The 20,951-nt window shown below is 40.2% G+C and overlaps 1 protein-coding gene and 2 non-coding genes across 3 annotated transcripts in view; all 3 read left to right on the top strand.

Annotated features, from left to right (window-relative positions):
• The window catches only part of Ntm (neurotrimin), a 978,825-nt gene that overhangs the window by 5,911 nt on the left and 951,963 nt on the right, over window positions 1-20,951 (top strand). The window lies entirely within an intron of this gene.
• Window positions 9,091-9,216, top strand: LOC124085265 (U6atac minor spliceosomal RNA). Its single transcript, XR_006849388.1, has one exon. It is a non-coding gene; the product is annotated as a U6atac minor spliceosomal RNA (small nuclear RNA).
• On the top strand, window positions 13,331-13,405 carry Trnaf-gaa (transfer RNA phenylalanine (anticodon GAA)). The gene has a single exon. It is a non-coding gene; the product is annotated as a tRNA-Phe (tRNA).

Below are 20,951 nucleotides of genomic sequence, written 5' to 3'. Positions count from 1 at the left end.
TCTCCCACTTAAGTCATATTAGAGAAATGGCCTTTTGTTTATTTGCAAGAGGAAAAACAGAAACTCTGCCAGAAGAACTCTGTAAGTCATTTGCAAACTGCAAAACAAACCGACAAAGATTCACATTTTCATTGCCCAGAAGAGAATATTTCAAGAAAGACTGTCAAGCTAGGAAATCAAATATTGGAAAATACATTCTTCAGTTGTGTTACTGAGGACATCTTAGGTTTCTAAATTTATTTATTTATTTATTTATTTATTTTTGGTGGGTTTTTTGTTTTGTTTTGTTTTGTTTTTGCCTCTGTGAGAGTACTGGCCTTTGCAGTAATAAAAAAAAAAAAAAAAAAAAAAAAAAAAAAAAAAACTGATCAAAAGACTGACTGCTTTTGGCTTATCTTACTCTTTCAAATTCACTTTCTAGTGATGCTTCCTTTGCTCATCTTGGAAGTTATCACCAAACTCTAACCCCAATTCCAAAATCTATCTAGTGGCTTCTTTGTGTGCTGGTTCAATCACCAGCAAGTGTTTATTGAAGCCTACTGTGTTCCATGCATTCTTTTAGCCACAGGAAGTACAACAGGGAGCAAAAACAACTGAAGGATGAGACCCTTTAAAGGCCTGGTATGATCTCCTAAATTTGGCTTGGCTTGAATTACCAATAGGAGTGCCAGAAGCAATGTAAAGACGCTTGGCACAGCCTCTGGTTCCTTGTGGAAATAATGACTGGATGGCTAGAATATCAGCAGCCCTCCATCCTTATTTTGAGATGGGAGCATGGGGGGAGAGGAGAGCATTCATGCCCTGGCTCAGTATGGTAGCAGGTCAGAGGCACTGCCTTTGCTGACTTCCCCCACCCCTTGCTGAGGAGAAGCTCCTGGAAGTCCCATGTGCCTTCAGTTGTTTGCTAAATGGTGAAAGCTGGTAAGAGTAAAGTGGCCTTTTGACAACTGTCTTGTGTCACTGAGTGCTTGGTTGATTCTTAATACCACTGCCACCCAGCCCAGCCTAACCACTTCCTTTATGTCCCACCTTCTGAAAAGCACAAGAATCCAAAAACAGTAAAGGGAGAAAACTCCAGAAAAAAATCCAGGGAAAAATTTGTTTCAGGCAGCTGGTCTGGGTAAGGTGAATGTTGTCCATTTGACCTCTATGTGGGATTCATATTTACTTCCTTTTTGGGAATGGATTTACCCTGCTACCTAATGTAGGGTTCCTAGAAAAATACAAATGCATTATTAACTGAAGAAAGTTAATTATTCTTTTCCAATGCTCTCTGATATTTGGGCCATCACCTTGCATAAATGTTCTTCTGTACATCCATCTCCTTTTGATCCGCCAACTTGTGTTTTCAGTTGAAAGTACCCAGAGGAACAAAAGCTAGTCTTATTCTCACACTGTACACTAGGGCCAACCCAAGTGCTTTAGGAGGGCTGCTTCTATCTGCATTTTCATCTAGTGGAGGTGATTATTTTTAGCTTTTCTTGTGTACAAGCACAGGTAATTTCCTTTTTCATGGATTCGTGATTCTTCCAAGTCCAGCAGCTTAGAGCAATACTACATCTCCCGACCCTATCTCAGAAGTCAGAAAGATCCTCAGTAGATAGGTGTGATCTAGGTTTATTTCCTATACTTCCCATCTTTTTTTTTTACTTGAACTTTATTTATTTATTATGCATTTGTTTACTTTGCAGTAGTAGAAATGGAACCCAGGACCTCACACATACTAGACAACCGTTCTGCAACTGAGCTACATTCCCAGCTCCCCCTCCATAAAAAAAAAAAAATACACAATAATAGTTAACTAGTATTTGACACAAGCATTTGAAAGGTCTGTACTACTTTGGGTATCATGATGTTGAGGATGAGGAAACAGAGATGCAATGAGGTTAATTGATTTTTTTTTTTTTTTTTTTTTTTTTACAAATAGCAAGTGGAGGCATCAGGTATAGAATCCATTTAGACAAACTCCAGAGGCCATGCTTTGAGTCAGTTGTTTACAAACTTGCTGTTGCATAGAATCATCTGGGGAGCTTTATAAAAATACTAATGTCCAGACCCAATCACAGACAAATTAGGTCAGAATTTCTTTGTAATGAGCGTCTGCACTGATGTTTTTAAGATCCTCTTCAAGAGGTTCTAATCTGCATCCAGATTAGAAACCATACTTCTAAAGCCATCTGAAAACATTCTGCAACCTTGGGTATGATATATCCCCTAGATTGGCCTCAGTTTTTCCATGCTAAAATGAAACAGTCGGACTAAAAGACTTTGAAGTTTCATTCCAAGTTCTACATTTGGCAATTCTGCAAATAGTCTTTTTGAGTGTAGTTATTGATAGGTAGTGGTGCTTGAAGAAAACAGAACTAGTTTCTGCCTGCAGGAAGCTAAGAATATAAACACAGTCACAGATGGATGAACAGAGTCAGAATGTGGAAGTGGTGTATGAGCGCTCAAATACCACATACCATATCATCCATGCAATACTGTCCATCCATATTTGCATGTGTTTATTTATCTTAGGCTGAAAGCATGCTGAGGGCATAAGCAAAGTATTAGCTATTCCCAGCACTCAAGTAGGGGGAAAAAGAAATGATAATGACTCTTAATTGATCCATCTCTAAGGCTTCCTACAAGAAAAATTCAGGAGGCCTTTGAGTGAAGGTCAAGGATGAATGTGTTTAACCAAGATTTAGAGAGTGCTGAATAATGGTAAACCTTAGAAGAAAACCATCCTTAAGGGTGAAGATTGTGTATCTCTTTTCTTCCCAGCTTCACCTGCCTTTGCCCAGGATTCCTGATGTATCCACTCCACCGGTCTCCTTCTCGTGGGCAATAAAAACTCACACCTAGACCTCAATGGCAATTTTGCAGCTTTATTTGTTAAACAGAAATGATCATGCTGGCTTTGCTCCCCAAGCCAGGTCAACTCCTGTGTAGAAAAGTTGCTTATTTTTTTGATAGAATCAACAGATCAGGCACTGGGGGAACAACTTCCATGAAGATTTGTGACAATTTTAGCCATTGGGTAACCCGCACAAGCACCTGGCTCCCCACAGTCCTCACAAGCATCAGGCTCCCCAGAGTTCTTACCCTGCAGTGTCAGACCATCCTAGAGTCACAACAACTCAGGCTCAGAGGGGCCTTCAGGATTATTTATTTTGACCCCTGTCTTTGAACTCTGATCCCTTTACAATGTACTTGCAGTGCTGTCTTCAATAATGGGGAACATGCATTTCTCCAGATAGTTCACTGTATCTGAAGGTTGAATTTCAAGAAGATGGGAAGAACAAGAAGGACACAAGGAAGCAGAAATTCTGCCTTCCTTTAGATTCCAGCCATTTCCCTTGGTTTTGGAGAGTCATAATATAGTGGCTTCAGGGCCAGATTATTTGGGTCTGGCTCAACCACTTCCTAGTTTGAGACATATGGCAATTGACTAAACCTCTGTGTGACTCAGTTTCCTTTTCAGTAAAATGGAAATGTATATAGGACTCACTTGTTACGGCTATTGTAAGGGTTAAATAAGTTAATGCAGTTAAAGAGTTTTGATACTTCCTAGAGCATAGTCATACTCAGTAATTATTACCTAATAGTATTATTATTACCACTAATTCTACTACCCACAGAGCAGGTCTAATTTTTCTGCAATATGACTATTTTTTTAATATTTGATAGCATGATTCCTTCTCCATCTCCTCCAAATCTCTACTAGGTTAAATATTTGAAGATTTCCCTCTGATTTTTCTATATAATCATCCATAGAAAATGTACAAATTGCTTTCCTCTGAAGTTATTCTGTATATACTGTATTTTTGAAGTACTCGTCTCCCTGTATGTTCTGAGTAGTTTACTACATTGCAGGACATGGCTTCTACCTTTCCCAAATCCATGCATAATGAAGTCTCAGCTATTTGACAAGGCGTGAGGTATCCTAAGGATCTGGCCTCAGTTTGCCTGTCTCTCCTGTGCACGCCCAGCTCCACAGACTCCTTGGTTGTGGCTGAGGTTCCCTCCTTAGAGCATAGGTGACACTGTCCTCTGCTTATGTTCAGGCACCACCTTGTCCTGGTCTACTTGTGTAATACAAAATAAGTCTCAGCATTCCTGATAGCCCCTCTTTCCTTCCTGTATGCTTCTATTGCCCTTGTACTTCAACAGCATTTAATGTAGTTACCTGTTCACACATCTATCTCCCCTCATTAAGCTATAAGCTTTAGAAGATCAGGGGCTGACTTATTTATCTTTATATTCCTAGCAGACTTAACACAGCAGCTAGGGAAAAAGTGACACTCTTTATGGACAGAAGGAAAAGGGCGAGGAAGAGAAAGAGAAGAAGGCCAGAGATAGTGTTGAGTATTTCAGCGGCCATGTAACTCAGTAAACTTATGGTGAGGTGTGAATTGAATCCTTCCTTGTCCTTTGTCTGTGTCATCTTACCATACGTGAAAGAGCCTGACCTCAAAATTTACCCTTTCCAAAGTCATCTTGTTATATTTAACTCATCTTTTTCCTGAGAAGATTTTTTTTTTTTTTTTGGACCATGAATCTGTTATCTCATACATTAGTAATCCTTCCTGGCCATAATCAATAATAAACAATATGTTACAGGCAACTAGGTATTTGTACTTGTGGAGTTCAATGTTTTAGGCTAAACTTATCAAAGAGCAGAAAATAGTCCCTCTAATAATGAGTAGATCAGGTGAGTGAGGAGGAGGGACGCCTGAATCTATGTTCTACAGCTGGTGAGTGTTGCCATCAGAAAGCAACTAGAACAAGGAAACTCTGAATCTCAAAGGAAAGTGCCTGGATAGATATTTTTTTAAAAATTCAAATCAAGTGTTTTCTGTTTCTTCAAATCTACTCTCTCTTCGCTCACAAAGCTTTCCACTGGGGCATCTGACTTTCCACCTACAGAGATGAAACTTGGCCTAGGTATGGGAAAGATTGATTGACAGCTTTTTCCTTATTGCAATTAGTGATGCATGAGCCTCTGTAGTTTGATGGACCATTTTTCTAGTTCTGAAAAGAATTGTGAATTAACTAATTGTTCTATATTTCTTCTTCCTTTTCTTGGAAAATTTTTAAAATTTTACTTTTTATTGGTGAATTATAATTACACATAATAGTGAGATTCATTATGCCATATTTGTACATGTACATAACATAATTTGCTCAATCTCCTTCCCCAGAAGGATCTACATATCTTATCACCATTTTTCATTACTTTCTCACAGTTTTAAAGCCTTGTTCAAGATCAAAATAATTCAATCATCAAATCCAAAGTTTTTTTTTTTTTTTTTAATAGTCTTAGAGTTTCAAGATACCTTGGGATTTTACTTGCCCAGTTTCCTTCCTAAGACAACAATTACTTTGGAATGGTGTTCACTAATTGCTGACCAGCAATTACAGAATTTCTAGTGGCCAGCCACTCACCAACTGAGTTGTGGTTCCCAGTTCTGACTGTCTATCATAGTCACTTTTAGAGATTATTATCTACTTACATGCCCAGGTCTGACTCTCAAAAGTTCTCATTGAGGGGCTGGAGTTGTAGCTCCATGGTACAGAGATTGCCTAGCACAGGAGAGGCACTGGGTTCGAATCTCAGCACCACATATAAATAAGTAAATAAAATAAAGGTTCATAAACAACTAAAAAATATTAATAAGAAGAGTTCTCATTGAACAGGTCTACATAGGTGTTTCTTCTATTTTGAAAGAACAAATAGATGATTCTATTGTGCAGGTGCAGCTGAGAATAACCGGTGTTAATACTCTTTCTTATCATAGTTGATAAACACTGTAAAAAATAGTTTACTATTTTGGTAGGCATCTTGATGCCTCCACTATGTCAATTCAATCCTCTCCTTTTACAAATGGTACCCTTAAATTTTTACAGGGTAGAAATAGGCACATATAAAATATTCACCTCCTAGATTCCCTTATAGCTGGGTGTGATCATGTAATGCAATTCAGTCCAACAATATGTAAGAACAAGATTGCTGGGTAGAATTTTAGAAACTGGACTTGGATGGCCCTTATCATTTTCCCTTCTTGCCCAGTGACTGGAATATTGCCTTGGAGGTTTAGGAGCTAACATGCAAGCAGGAGAACTAATAATATACAGTGAGGAAGCTTTTAGGTCCAACCACATGGAGTTGCTATTTTGATAGATCAAAAATAATTGAGTATGGGCAATTTCATCTGACTCAGTCTAAGGAAAGGTGCTCAAGTTCAAGACAATAGCAGTTTCACCAATTCTGGAATGCATATTTCTATACTTATCATCACTTATAAAAAATAATCCTAATTAATTGGGTCTCTTTACTTGCAGGTGAATACACTCTTAATCTATGTGGACCAAAAATGTGCCTCTTTTTAATTTGTGCCTTTTAGAGCTGTGGGAGTACAAGTAAAATTGTATTATCCACTTTCTAAGAGATGACTATCATGGATTCTACTTATCTTATCTTGATGTCCTTAGTTCCTTTTTGTGATAGTCATGTGACATAGTTTCCAGACCACTAATCATCTTGATCATTATCTTTTGAACAAGTTCAGATTGATAATGATCAACCTGAAAGTTATTACCACAGCAGACTCTTCCTGACATAACCTGATTGGCATACTGAGGAGTGGACTCATATCCTGGAAAGTTTAGAGTTTTCAGTTATACAGATCCACTCAATTTTTGTGTTAGTTTCTTTTCTCTTATTTTTGAAAGATCTATTACACCTTGGTTCATACTGAGGTTGTCCTTTCCTTTTAAAAAAAAAAAAAAGATATTGTGGAAGACCTCTCCTATCCTTCCTTGTAGTTGATTTCCCTCAAATGTCTCTTTTAAATACTTGAATTTTGTTGCAGCTTTGGTCCATTATTTAAATCCATTGAGATTATTTTGGAATCTTGATGAGCTGTCACTAACAGTTTTGTGTCATCTTCAAATGACATAGAGATGACATTTCCACATCATCAAGATTTATGATAAAATAGAAGCAACAAAAAAAAAAAAAGCTGAGGATATGGGCAGGTTCTGCTCAATTTATATTCCATCCATTCCACAAATCATTTCCTTAGACCCTACTGTGTACTAGGCATGAGCAGCAGGGCAGACATGGTTCTTATTCTCGGTGGAATAGACAATTCAAAATATTGTGAACAAAGCAAGTCACGTTCGCTATGGCAACACCTGAGAAACATTTCAGGTCAGAGAAGTCATCTGTAAGGAAGAGGTATTAAATCTGAGAGACAGACATGAGTAGATTCACCCAGGTGAGAGGAGCGATACCTGCTACAAGTAGAGGAAACTGCGTATGCCAAAGTATGGAGGCAGAACGGTGTGATAGGAATTCAGGATTCCAAAATCAAATCTGGCTGGGTTGAGTGCACTTGTATGGTTTTGGGGGAAAGTGGTGAGGAGAAGGGGGATGTACATAGAAAGACAAGAGTTATAGGTAGAGGTAGCTAGTGCTCAGCATTTGCATGGCTCTTATTGAAGATTTTTCTTATTGAAGATTTTCAAGCTAGATGGTAACATGATCAGATTTTTGGTTGTAATTTCTAAATAAAATTAGTTGGGGTTCTTCAAAATGTCCAAATGGCATTCAAGTTACAACATGAGAATTAAAGGGAATAAGACTAGGGGAATGGGAGTGTTCTAGAGGATATTGCAACCACTTAGGTAGGCATGAGGCCACCAGCCTGAAAGTTGAAGAAATGGAGAGACATGAGCATATTCAGAAGTTATGGAGGGGGAGGATTAAGACTTGGAGATGGAAAGTAAAGAGGATGATAAGTGATAAAGAAAAGCATAACAGTACTTCTAGTCTCTGGATGAGTGGTTCAGTGGTGGGTTTAGAGAAATGGTAATGGACATAATTTGGGTCACAATGGATTTCTAAGAAACTCCACAATATGAAGCTAGCCAGATGGAGCTGGAATTCTAATGAGGTACCTGGGCTTGAACAAAGGAAGTCTTCAACACAGATACAATTAATTACTTTAGTGAGAGAATAGAGAGGTACATGGACAGCAATGAGGGCAGAGCACAGGTATTTGCAGGTAGGGAAGAGAAGAGATATGGTAAAGCAGATTGATAAGGAGTGACCAAAACACATGAGAAAAATGAGAAAAGCATGATAACATTGAGCTCAAAGGATGTAAATTTTGGAAAGGTAGGGATATTTGCAATGTCAAAAGTTTCAAATGTTTCTAAAGGATTAAGGGACATTAGTCATGATACGATCTTCTAATTATTTAGTGTGAATGGTTTTGTAGGAGGAGCCTTAGGGTGGGAGATGGTAGGGAGATAAAGAAGTAGAGTCAGAAAATGTGGATGGTTTATTGTTAAAAAGAAAGAAATAGAAGAGAATATGAAGGAAAAGGAAGACTACCTTCTGAGAGGATGCTATTGTTGCTTTTACATGATGGGAAAGACTTGCTTGAATGCTGATGGGCAAGGGCTAGTAGAAGGGAAGAGAGATGGGAAGATTTAGGAGACACCTGGCCTAGTGAGTCCCTCAGAGGTATGAGCATGTGGGAGGGTTGGCAGATCCTGAGCACAGGTAAAAGAATGAGACTTGAAGAGAAGACAAGGACTGATCCCATTATTATTTAAAGTAAATAAGATGAAATGTATTGGGGAATATTCATTGTAATTGGATTCAGTTCTTATACAATCAAAGTGGCTTAAGTAAGATAGAAGTTTATCCTTCTAGTTATAAAAATACTGTGCCTAGTCTGTTCAAGACTGGTGTGGTGTTCCTGAAACTTAAGAGTCCCTGGCCTGTCTTTTGTTTGGATCTGTGGCATATGGCTTTGACTTCCTGGTCTCAGGTGGCAACATCTGTGTGCCAGTCATGAGATGAGGGAGGAGAGGAAGAAGATGGGGTAGAATGCAGAGGCATCCTGACTTCCAGAGAAGGCTTCTGGAAACCTAACCACAGCACTGTCAGTCACACTCCTTGGCGAGAACTTACTCACATGGCAAGATCTAGATGCAAGGGAATGTGAAGAAGGCCTTGTCCACTTTGCTTGACCACACACCCAAATTCTGGGGTTATCACCACAGAAAAGGGAAAAGGAATATTGATACATTTTTAAGGACAGTAGAGAGATAAACATTTCCCTTGTAAAGGATAGAAAAGGCCTTCAGCGCCATAGGACTCACGTATGGTTAAGGCCTCGCCACATTCTTGGTATCATCAAAATATGGTATTTCAACATCACTTGTAATTCAGGAAAGACAAAACCACAGTGAGGTACTATTTCACGCCCATTAGGATGTTTCTTAACAAAAAAGAAAGGGAGAAAGAAATAAAGAAAGAGGAAAAAACACATGTTTGCAAAGAGGTGGATAAATTGGAACGTCTGTGCATTGCTGGTGGAAATGTAAAGTGATGTTATCACCGTGGAAACAGTATAGCAGTTCCCCCAAAAGCTAAACAGAATTTCCATATGATTCAGCAATTCCATTCCTGGTTATATACCCCCCAAAATTGAAAGCAGGGACTCAAAGAGACATTGTTTACCAATGTTTATATTGGCATTATCCACAATAGCCAAAAAGAAGAAAAAAAACCTCAAATAACCATCAATAGATGAATGAAAAAAAAATTGGTATGGCTTGCAATGAAATATTATTTATCCTTAAAAAAGGAAGATAATTCCTCCACATGCTACAATATGAGTAATCTTGAAAACATGCTAATTGAAATAAGGTAAACACAAAAGGATAATCACAGTATGACTCTAATTATATGAAATATCTAGAATAGATAAATTCATAGAGAGATTACTAGGGACTCAGGGGAAGCTGGGAACAGAAATGTATTTTGACAGATATAGACTTTCTGTTTGGGATGATGACAATGTTCTGGAAATGAATGGTGATGATGGTTATATAACACTATAAATGTATTCAATGTCACTGAGTTGTGTACTCAAACATAGTATGTTATGCATATTTTAGTTCAGTAAAGAAAAATGAAAAGGAAAAGGGATAATTAGATGTTCTTGGTCCAGTATGGCTGCAGGTTTATTTTTAAGGTTGGTGGCAGAAAATTGAAGGAATTACTGTTTAATAGCTCCTGTTTTCCTTGAACATCATGCAGGGAAAGCATTGTGTGTATCCATGCGTGTGTGCACAAGTCCATGTGTGTGTATTCAGATATATACAGGCTAAGTTTTCAAGAAAGTAGATATTTTGCCTGTTTAATGGGAAAGAGAGCTGACCATAAAGAACTCCTTACAACATTAACCACTCTTTTCTCACACTATTTCCTTTTCTCTGGATTTTTAAAATACGATCTATCTCCACTTTCTTTCTCTATCTAATTTTGGTCCTGTCATTTAGAACCATCTCCCAAACATGTTCAGAACTCATTGCCTATTTAATTTTCTCACGTTAGACTCTACAAGGAGTCAAATACATATATCCTTTACAGATCATACTTCTATAAAATATATTTATTAATATTCACATCACACAATATCCTTTTCTCATCCCAGTCTATCATTAACTCTAAGAATCAAAGGTTTTTATCCCCAAAGTAAATCAGGATATTTATACTTCCTTGGAATATTGTTTTCATGTTGATATGAATTATATTTTTGAAATCTTCTGTGAATCAATACATACCAGAAAATTAAGACAAAACTTGTAAATCTTATTGAACAGGATGGGCACTGGTAACTATACCTGAGAAAGTCAACTTTAATGAGAAATGATTTATTTTGGCTCATATTTTCAGGAATTTCAGTCCATGGTCACTTGGCCCTGTTCTTTTGGTGTTTTGGCAAAACAAAATGTCATGTCAGGGAGCTCATGGTCACCAGGAAGAAAATACATGACAGATTAAGTGGGAACAAGATATCTTTCTCAAGGACATGCCCAGGGACCTAATTTCTCCAAATCTGTCTGCTTCCTAACGTTTCCCTACCACCCCAAAGTGTCACCCACTAGGGATCAAGACATGAGCATCAACACATGAGCATTTGGAAGACATTCCAGATCCAAACTATTACATTCTTTCTCTGGCACCCAAAACCCCATGCCCATTTCACAATGCAAAATTCAGTCCATATTCACATGTCTCCATGGTTTTAACAGTTCCAGTCTTGCTCAGAAGTCCAAGTCCAAAGTCTCTCTGAGACCCAAGCCAAACTCTTTGATTTTAGCCCCTGTAAAAATTTAAAAAAGAAGTTACAAGCTAAAAATGCACAATGGCACAGAGTCAGTATTTCCATTTCAAAACAGAGGAATAGGAGAATACAGAGGAAGCATTAGACCAAAGCAAGGTTGAAATTCTGCAGGGTAAACAGTAAATTTCCTATCCTGTATCTAGGGCATATGGTGGGGAGGTACAAGTTCCAAATGGTTTAGGATGCCCCAATGCCCTTGCCAACTTCAGCTCACATGGCCTCTCTCTGGGGTGGCTCGACTTGCTGTCTGCAGCTTTCCTTGAACATTCTGTGTTTCCGGCATCTTCAACTTTCTGGTGTTTCCATTGCAGATCTGGCTTCCCTCTTACAGCTCCAGGCATCACCCTTTCTGTCTGTCAGAGGGGATTCCAACCTTGCAGCATGCTGCCTAGCCTTCCAGGCCTTCCTTTGGAATCCCAGTGGAGGACTCGGTGACCCTTCACAACTCTTGCATCCTGCATATCTGTTAACACTAGTAAAACGGCATGATGTGGAGATCACCAAGGTCTGCTGTTCAAGTCCAGCAGGAGCTGTGCCCACTTGGGCCATGGCTGCAGTAACTTCTGAGTATTTGGATGGCTAAATGTGGGGAAATCAATCAGTTCCCTAGAAGACCCTGAGGGAGCAGGACACTTTGGAGCTCTCTTCTCAAATGCAGAGTTGTGTGGGTTTACACCCTTGAGCCCATGAGGAGTGGGGTCTTGCTGAAGCCTGAAATGTTCTCAAAGTATCACTCCTATTGTCTCAGTGCAATGTACTTAGTTTCTTTTAATGTCACTAATCTCTTCAACAGTGATCCTTCCTTGGCTACGACTTAACATGCACTTCTTTTTTGGCCAGAATGCAAGCTTTTCAACTCTTTCTCCTCTGATTTTTGCTCATTATTCTCACCGTAAACCTTCCTAAAAACAGCCAGTACTACCCATGCCAATGATCAAATGATATGCTGCCTTGAAATTTCCTCCACCAGATTTATTAGTCCATCACCTTTGAACTCAGTATCCCACAGTCTTAGATCATGAACAAAAGATGGACAAGTTCTTTGTCACAATGTATTACTAATGACCTCTTGTCTAATTCCTTGTAGAGTCTTCATTCCTATCTGAAATGAGGACTGAAACCTCAGGAGTACAGTCTTTACTGTCTATGCTCCTATCAGCATTTTGTTCTTCTGAGCTCCCATCAAAATGAACTACTAAGCGCTTCTTACAGCATTCTGAGCTTTTTCTAGCCAGATTCTCCAATCTTTTAAAAATTGCTCCTTAAAATAGCTTTAATATCTTCTGAACCACATGGTCACTGAAACAATCCTGCTTTTTGGTACCAGTTTTCCATATTAGCTTTTCATTAATGTGACAATATTCCTGAGAAAAACCAACTTAAAGGAGGAAAGATTTATTTTGACTCATGGTTTCAGAGATTTTTTCAGAGATTAACATTCATGCTAATGTTGTGAGCAGTGTAATAAATAAGGTCAGGAAAAGAATTTAAAAGTCTGAAAAAACAAAAATACTTTGAAACCTATTCATATATATATATATATAATATATATATATAATATATATATATATATATATATATATATATATATATATATATTTAGCCTTCATTGGGATGGCTATTTCTAATCTTCCCTAGGAAATTGTGGAAAGGTCAGTAACTCATAATGTTTTAGACCATGGATCTCTAGGTATAGTCTCTGAAGCATAAAGTGTGATACTGGATCCTGACACTCTGTTTCAAGAATTCCTTCAGGTGATTCACACTTAATTTTGAGAACTACTGATTTAAAGGAATTGCAAAGTGAAAATTCACTGCAGATGGGTTGGGTGCTAAGGGCCAAGAGGAAGCCAAGGTCAAGGATCATTTCCCGTGGGAGCTGTATTAATCTATTTTCTGTTGCTGTTAACAAAATACCTGAGTCTAAATACTTTATAAAGAAAAGAGGTTTATCAAAGTTTGGAGGATGAAAGTCTGAGATTAGGTGACCCATCAATTTCACTTCTGGTAAGGGACCCCTTCGTGAATAGTGTCATGATGAGAAAACACGTGATAAGGATTTATTACATGATGACACTGAAAGCCAGAGGGACTCAGGCCAGACATCCTTCTTTGTAACAACTCAGTTTTGGTCTGGAGATGTGGCTCAGTGGTAGAGTGCTTGCCTGAAAAGCATGAGGCCCTGGGTTCAATCCCCAGTACCAAAAACAAACAAACAAAAAATAACTCAGTTTTGTGAGAACTAACCCACTCAATGATACCCATCTGAGAGTCTTCTGAAGGCATCACCCAGCATCTCCCTCAAGGCTGCACCTATTTTTTTATTTGTTTGAATTAGTTATACATGACAATAGAATGCATTTATGCACTTTGATATATCATACATTGATGGGGTATAATTTCTGAGTATACATATTACAGAACCATATTGGTCATGCAGTCACATATATACATATAGTAATAATGTCTGCTTCATTTTACTATCTTTCCTATCCCCACACCCCCTTCCCTCCTCTTCCATCACTTCCCTCTACCTAATCTAAGGTAAGGCTATTCTTCCCTAGTGCCCCATAACCTTATTGTGAATTAGCATCTGCATATTAGAGAAAACATTCAGCCTTTGTGGGATTGGCTTATTTTGCTTAGCATGGTATTCTCTAACTCCAACCATTTACTGGAAAATGCCATAATTTCACTTTTCTTTAAAGGTGAGTAATATCCCATTGAGTATATATACCACATTTTCTTTATGTATTCATCTATTGACGGACACCTCAGTTGGTTCCATGGCCTAGCTATTGTGAATTGAGCTGCTATAAACATTGATGTGGCAGTGTCCCTATAGTACACTGATTTTAAGTCCTTTGGGTATAAAGCAAGGATTGGGATAATTGGGTCAAATGGTGGTTCCATTACCAGTTTTCTGAGGAATCTCCATCCTGATTTCCATAGTGGTTGCACCAATTTGGTGGGACTCCACCAGCAATGTAAGAGGGTACCTTTTTCACCACATCCTTGCCAACATTTTTGTAAGGCTGCACCTCTTAAAGGTATTACCACCCCCTTAACATTGCTATGTTGAGGATGAGCATAGCACAGCGACTTGGGGGACACACTCAAATCATATCCAAACTTTAGTAGGAGGGGTTTGTTTCCCTCAGATACATCTGCCTTAGGAAAAAAACCCACCAAACCACAGAATCAAAGAAATCTTGGTGGTATTAAGTGGTGTAAATATATAAGTTTTATAAGTAAATGTACATTCTCTTTTGCCAGATTTAGCTAATAAAAATCTAAGATGTTTGATAAATTTAAATTCCATAAAACAATATTTTTAAAAATTATGCATAGTATATACTTATCCTGAAATTATTTATTAATTTTTTTGAAACTCTAATTGGGCATCTTGGGGTTTGTTTCTTTTTAAGTTTAGTATCCCACCCTCTGCCTACAAATATTAGGTGCATAAGGAATCAGAATTGGTATATAAAAGGTCAAAGTGAATTTTCATGGTCTATGTATTTCCTTTTTAATAGGGATGGGTATGATTTGGCAGAAAAGAAAAAAAATAGCTGCCATTGTTTCTGGCTTGTTGTATTATTTGAATAATATATATTTGGAAAGAGAAATAGAGTGAGAAAGTGAGGAGACAAGACAGAGGGGGTCACAGAGAGAGGGAGCATGGAATAAGATGTTGGTTAAAAGTAGCACACTTACCAGAAAGTTCCTCTTCTCAGTCCAATAACTAAACACATGTCAGAGACCAGATCCTGAATCCATGTCCCTCTCAAGAGAGGCATGAAGCACCCTTCATGGAGATGGAGCTCCCTCTCTTGGAGGCCAACCCTTATCTGTCCCAGGTGACAGTATGCCTCCTCAGATGATGGGCCCATGGTCTCATGGCAGGGGAATGAATGACAAGCTTCCTAACAAGATGCACCTGAGGGAGCGGCTTGCTGACAGAACAATTTGCTGGTGCTCAGAATAACTGCCCAGCCTCAGCAAGCCACAGCCTAGGAGTCAGGAGAAATTTCAAGATTTATCATTCGCTTTGGTGCCAGGTATTCAGCAAAACTCCATACTTCCCATTGCACTTTTTCAGAACTGCAGCCTCGACATGCTTCTCCCCCAGGCTCCCAGAGTCCCAGGATAACATGTAAAACTATTCCTTTCCTTTCTCTTTTTTCCTGATCCACTTGTGTTTATGTAAATGACTGGAAAAGAAGTTTTCGGCTTATTTCTGAAGCTTAAGAGCTTCGTGAGAAGCCTATTATTGAAAAATCAGAAACTGAAAAGCAACTTCTTAGACAATGAATTAGCAGCTCAGTGACTGTGTGTGTAATGCTGAGTGTACTGTAACTGGCTGCATTACAAATAGGATCTCCCCTGGGTTTCAGTAATCAAACACGTGGCAACAGGTTGTCTGTTTCAACAGAGAGTGAGTAATCAAAGGAGATTTGCAGTTAATCCAAATATAACAGAGAAGCATCCAAGGGAAGCCCAGGAAAAGGAGAAAACAGCAGAAGGGTAAGGAGTACCCCAGAGCTCCCGGACTTGGTGTTCCATATGTGACGGAGAACTTAGGGGCACAAAGTTGATCCATCTGAGTACTTGAGAAATCAACTATCCAGAAGGAAGGGAAACTGAGGCTCAGCTACGTATTGGAACAAACCCAAAAGTTAACCTCACCACTTGCCTCTTCGGAAAGTGATGTAAAATTTGCAAGGAAATTAACTAGCTTTCAGTGATTTGCTTCAAAATTCTGAGTCCTCCACTAGCTTGAGGTTAGAAGTGGGGAAGGCTTGTTTCATACTGGAAGGAGTAGGTAGAAAATAACAGCACAAGCTGGGGTAGAGTGGTATTCATTACTATTTTGAGGAGAAAATTCAGTTTGCATATGTATCTCTGTGATTCTCAAAGTGGGTTCCAGCAGTGTCAGCTTCACTTAGGAACTTGTTCATAATGCAGATTCTGCACCCTAGTTCAGCCTTTGCAGACTTTAAAATGCTGAGGTGTTGGTTTACCCAATCGGTGTATTAAGAAGCCCTCCTGGTGACTCGGATGCATCCTTAAGTTGGAGAACCACTGGCTGACCCAATTACCTGAAAGCCGGGTAACAGGTGGTGCTCAGGATCCTTATGTGGAGTAGGCTTGTGTGTGAGTGCACCCGTGGCCAGGTCCATTTTCAATCCTGAGCATGTCAGTGCTGATCCATCCTCTCCCGATCTGAACCACATGGGGCTATGGGGAAGGACATTTAATATTTATTACGTATGTGCTAGTACTATGTATCAGGCACTGGTAAATGTTTTATGTGTGATATTTTATTTAATCCTTTCCACAACCTTGTAAGGTAAGTGTTATAGATATCATTTTATTGCTGAGAAAATTTTGGCTCAGAAAGGTCAACTTGCCTGGGCCTGCAGGTTTCCTGAGCCTATACTCCTGCACTATCCCACATGACCTCTCTCCAACCTGTGCCTGTGTCCCCAGGATGCCTTGGGTCCCACCTCTGCAAAGCAACTGCCAGCCTGACAGGGCCCCTGCTCTGCACTACCAGCCTCCCCACCCCACCCCACCCGACTTCTTTCCTCATGTTAATTTCCCACCTGAGTACTGAGTACTTTATAAATAGCAAATCTAAAATGAATTTTCTACCAGCGATCATTAGCTCCCTTGACATCCATTAAACATTCTCGCAAGCAGAGGGAAGTGACAAAAGGGATTGATTTTTACAGTATGCTTAATAGGGGAAAAGAAAGAAAGGTGTTGACAAGTCCTTTTTTTTTCTGTCCTGATATCACGAGGAATTTGAAATCAGTCAAATGACTTTTATCTGAAAAACAGAAGGGCTAAGACTGGGGGCAGGAGGAGAGGGTAGGGACACAGAAGTAGCTTCTCCAGCACTCTGCTCAGCTCATTTCTGCATCTGTGACAGGTAAACATAAAGTTAGTTACCTAGTGCCAGCCACCAAGATGAATATGTCAGATTTAATGCTTCAAAATATATAGGGTCCATGCTGGGGAGGGAGTGGGAGCCCTGGGGAAGGAAAGAGGGCGGTATTAGAGGAGAAGGAAAATAACCAATCTTCTGCTGAAGCTATTGGAAGCATAAATGTGTTGATGCAATAGTCGAAGTCAGAGAAGGCTAGCATATGAGGCACGGTAGCTGAAAATTTAACTTTGATTTCAATTTTCATATTTGTCAGCAATAATTAGATTCAAGAAATGTTTTGCCACTGTTCTAAAATACTAATAAGTAGAGGCCTTTGTAGTGTGGTTAATGGAGTCTTTTTTTTTCCTAGTGGTCTAGGAAAATTCCATTAAAGTAAAAAGTCATACTGTATTACAGAGCTTCAACATACATTGCCTCTGCTGCCGAGGCAACACCAACCTAGGGACTGGAGCCCTCTGCATAACCACAGGGTCTCTGACTGGGAAGGGATTTCTGCTTCATAGGCCTCAGCTGTCTGTCATTTCTGACCTATGCAAACCTCCTTGGCTCATAAGTGGGGGTAGGGAAAAAGGAGAAGCAAATTCAATAAAGCATCATTTTCTGAAGGGTGTACTTTAATCAGTGCACCTTGCCTCTTGGAGCCAGTTGAAAAGAAGGTAGAGGATGCTGATGACCAGGTGGGTGCTTGACCACCAGTCAGGACCCTTACTGTTTATTGGGGGAAGTTCCACCCAGTAGAACTTATACATCTTCTTCCAAACTCCAGCACTCTTCTCAGCAACCCCTTCCATCCATGCCCCTGCCCGTCTAAAAGTCTGAAAAGCTGAGTTATCCTGAGATCAGGATGCGAGGAAAAATCCCAATGTCTATTATTTTTGAGTAACTTTTTCCTGGGCTCTTTAATACCCTAGGGCACTCCCTGCAGGCCAGTACAGGCTTCCTGTTCTTTAATGAAGGGGCAGTAAATAAATGCATGTATGTGGCTAATGTATTCTAGCCATGCTTTTCAGAGGGTCCATGCAGAGGAGGAAGGGCCAGGAGTACCCTCAGCTCCCTTCCGCCCTACTTTGAACACTACTCCCCTGTAAAAAGCATTAATGATTTTGTGCTGGGCCCGTTGGGATGGACTTAGACCTCCCTTTGTCCAGAACACCTTTTCCTAGGTAGAGTGCTTCTGCTGAGGCAGCCACCCTCAGCTGATATTCTGGGACACAGTGAGCTGTGAACAGAATGGACCTGATCTCCCTCAATTTTCCTTCCTGAAACTATCCGTTCTCAGGCATCCATGACAAAAGGGAAACAAAGCTGAATGGACTTCCGTGATTACACTCACATCCCACAAGTAGAGAAACTTGAAATGTGCTAACCCAAAGCTGTAAGTGGGAAGTGATGGAGGAATGAGTACAGGTCAGGGAGTTCAACCAGAGTCACCAGCTCAGCCTAGGCAGAGATTGAGTCGCAAAAGCCACTCATGGCTAAAGGGAGATTAGGTCCGTTCTGTTCGTGCAGAGCAACCCCTTCCATCCATGCCCCTGCCCATGCACAGGTGTCCTGCTTTTCTGGGCCTTTGTTCCCATGAGCTACAACTCTCAGAAACAGCAGAGATTAGGGGCCTGTGCTCCTTCTCAAAAGCGCAGTATTTCCTTTGGCTCCTGCCTGTCTTTCTGCCTCCTCCTTCCTTCCCTCTTTCCCACCAATTGCTATTTAGCTGCTGCTTCACTTTTCCCTAGTGGCATGTGCCAGATCTTATCCCTATGCAGCACTTCAGGATGAAAGAAGGAAGGGGATATTAAATCCACCAGTGATACGCGTGGCAATTGGGAGAGGCTTTTGTTGTGTCATTTCCTACCTCCTTCAGCCTATTAAGCAAACAAAAGTGCTTGTGGAATGAGAAATGTAAATGGCCAATGCAAGCCGATTAATCCTAGATGTACAATTCCATTAATAAGGCCGCTTTTTAATAGGCGGCTCTGGCAGCAGCAGCAGGCAGGCCAGGAATTGATGTATTCTCTGTAATTGTATTGCAACTAATAGGATATGAAGAAAATTGTACTGGAGAAGCAGGTCTTTCAACACCATTTTCCAATCAGCTGAAATAATGACTTGCAGAGGAAAACCTTGAAAAGAACCACATGCAAAAATACAACGTGGTCCAAGAGGATCCATTATTCCAAATCCTAGCTTGGAGTTCCCTGCTGTCATTCCTTCTTCCCTGAGCTCCCTTTCTCTCCTGACCCATCCTCTTTCATCTCTTCTCCATCATAGGCAACGGCTAAGACCCAAAGGAATCTTGTCACCTGTGGAGGGAGATTCATGGAGAACCACTTGTCCGTGGATCGATCGCAGGCTTTTCCTTGACACCAGGCCCCAGTCACAGGCTGAGCTTACTTGGCCCACCAGCTGCTGGGAAGTCAGGGGGAAAGGTCAGGTGTGAAATGGAGGGAAGCCTGGAAGGGACTCCTTGTTGACCGTTTAATGAGTGAGTTGAGTGAGTTTGGACCAGGCCATCCCTCTCTCTGGATTCTCATGGGAAAGTGGGCTTCGAGTTTTGAAAGGTAGAGAATCTGAGTACAGGTTAAGAGAAAAGCTGGCATCCTATTACTTCAGGGCCAACAAAGGCCTTCTAAGAAGAGAGCCTTGGTCAAGCTGTGTGTTCATTACCTGAACGCTCATCGGCCCAGAGGTTCTTCAGAACTTGACATGAGGCCTGCATGCCCTCTCAGTAATGGAAGACTCCATCTACCCACTCCTCATTCGACAAGTACTTTCAGGGTGCCCATGACTGTCCTAGTCTCTGAAGATGCAGCTATGAATAAAATGACAACAAAAACCAGGCCTTGCCCTCATGGTGCATAGTCTCTGGAGTCAGCAAAGTTTTTGGTGAGTGCTCACAGCTACTAGACCTTTCTCCAAGGCTCCGGGACATTCTCCAGGATGGAAACCAAGAGCACCTCTGCTGGGTTTTTTTTTTTTTTTTTTTTTTTTTTTTTGCTTTGCTGAGGTGGCGGCAGGAGTCAGGGCTCCCTTCACATGTTCTCACGTGCCCCTGCCAGTCAGCGCCTCTCATTCTTGCCCGGTGCCTTGCCTGGTCACTGGGTCTCTCTCCTGCCCATTTGTATGCGGACTCTGCCCCTTCCTTGGTCACAGGCTGGAGAGTAAATATAAAAAAGAAAAGGCAGAGCACATTTCAGTTGAAATCCCTGAGGAAACTGATGTGATTGCTGTACAGAAATGGTTCCAATAGGGGCAGAGAGGAATATTGCTTTTATAGCTTTTGGGACATAAAACATTTAGAAAATGTGATTGACTGGCAGGGTCTAATTTATCATTTATCTCATTTCCTCTGCTCTCACACTGTCTTGCTCCCCAACAACACATGGGCAGACGTTCACACATAAACTTTTTCCCCATTTTGCTCTTCTTCTCTCTTAGAGACTTGGATTTATCATGATTCTGTTAAGCAGAGAACTCCTGTGGCTATTTATAATTAATGCTCAGAAACCTGCCAATCCATTTAATGACACTAGCAGGTCATGGCCCCCTTATAGCTCTCCATTAATCATCATTAGAACAGCTCTGAGTTTTTACATTCTTTTTAAATGTTAATTCACCTCTCTAATGCTCCTTTTAGTTAAAACTGTAAAGGGGGAAGTGGCTAGTGTCTCCTTCTATCCACAGGGGAAGGGCTGGTGGAGTTGATAAAGTCTGGTAGATTTTCCCTGTTCTTTTGTAGTGTCTCTTGTCCCCACTACCAGTTGTCAACACAGTTCGTTCTTTGGTTGACTATATTTATCTTA

The sequence above is a fragment of the Marmota monax genome, unplaced genomic scaffold (assembly GCF_021218885.2).
Source record: "Marmota monax isolate L192 unplaced genomic scaffold, Marmota_monax_Labrador192_F-V1.1 WCK01_AAM20220418_F8-fsc00062, whole genome shotgun sequence".
Lineage (NCBI taxonomy): Eukaryota > Metazoa > Chordata > Mammalia > Rodentia > Sciuridae > Marmota > Marmota monax.
Note: the sequence above shows the minus strand (reverse complement) of the source record. Positions and strands in the feature narration are given on the sequence as shown.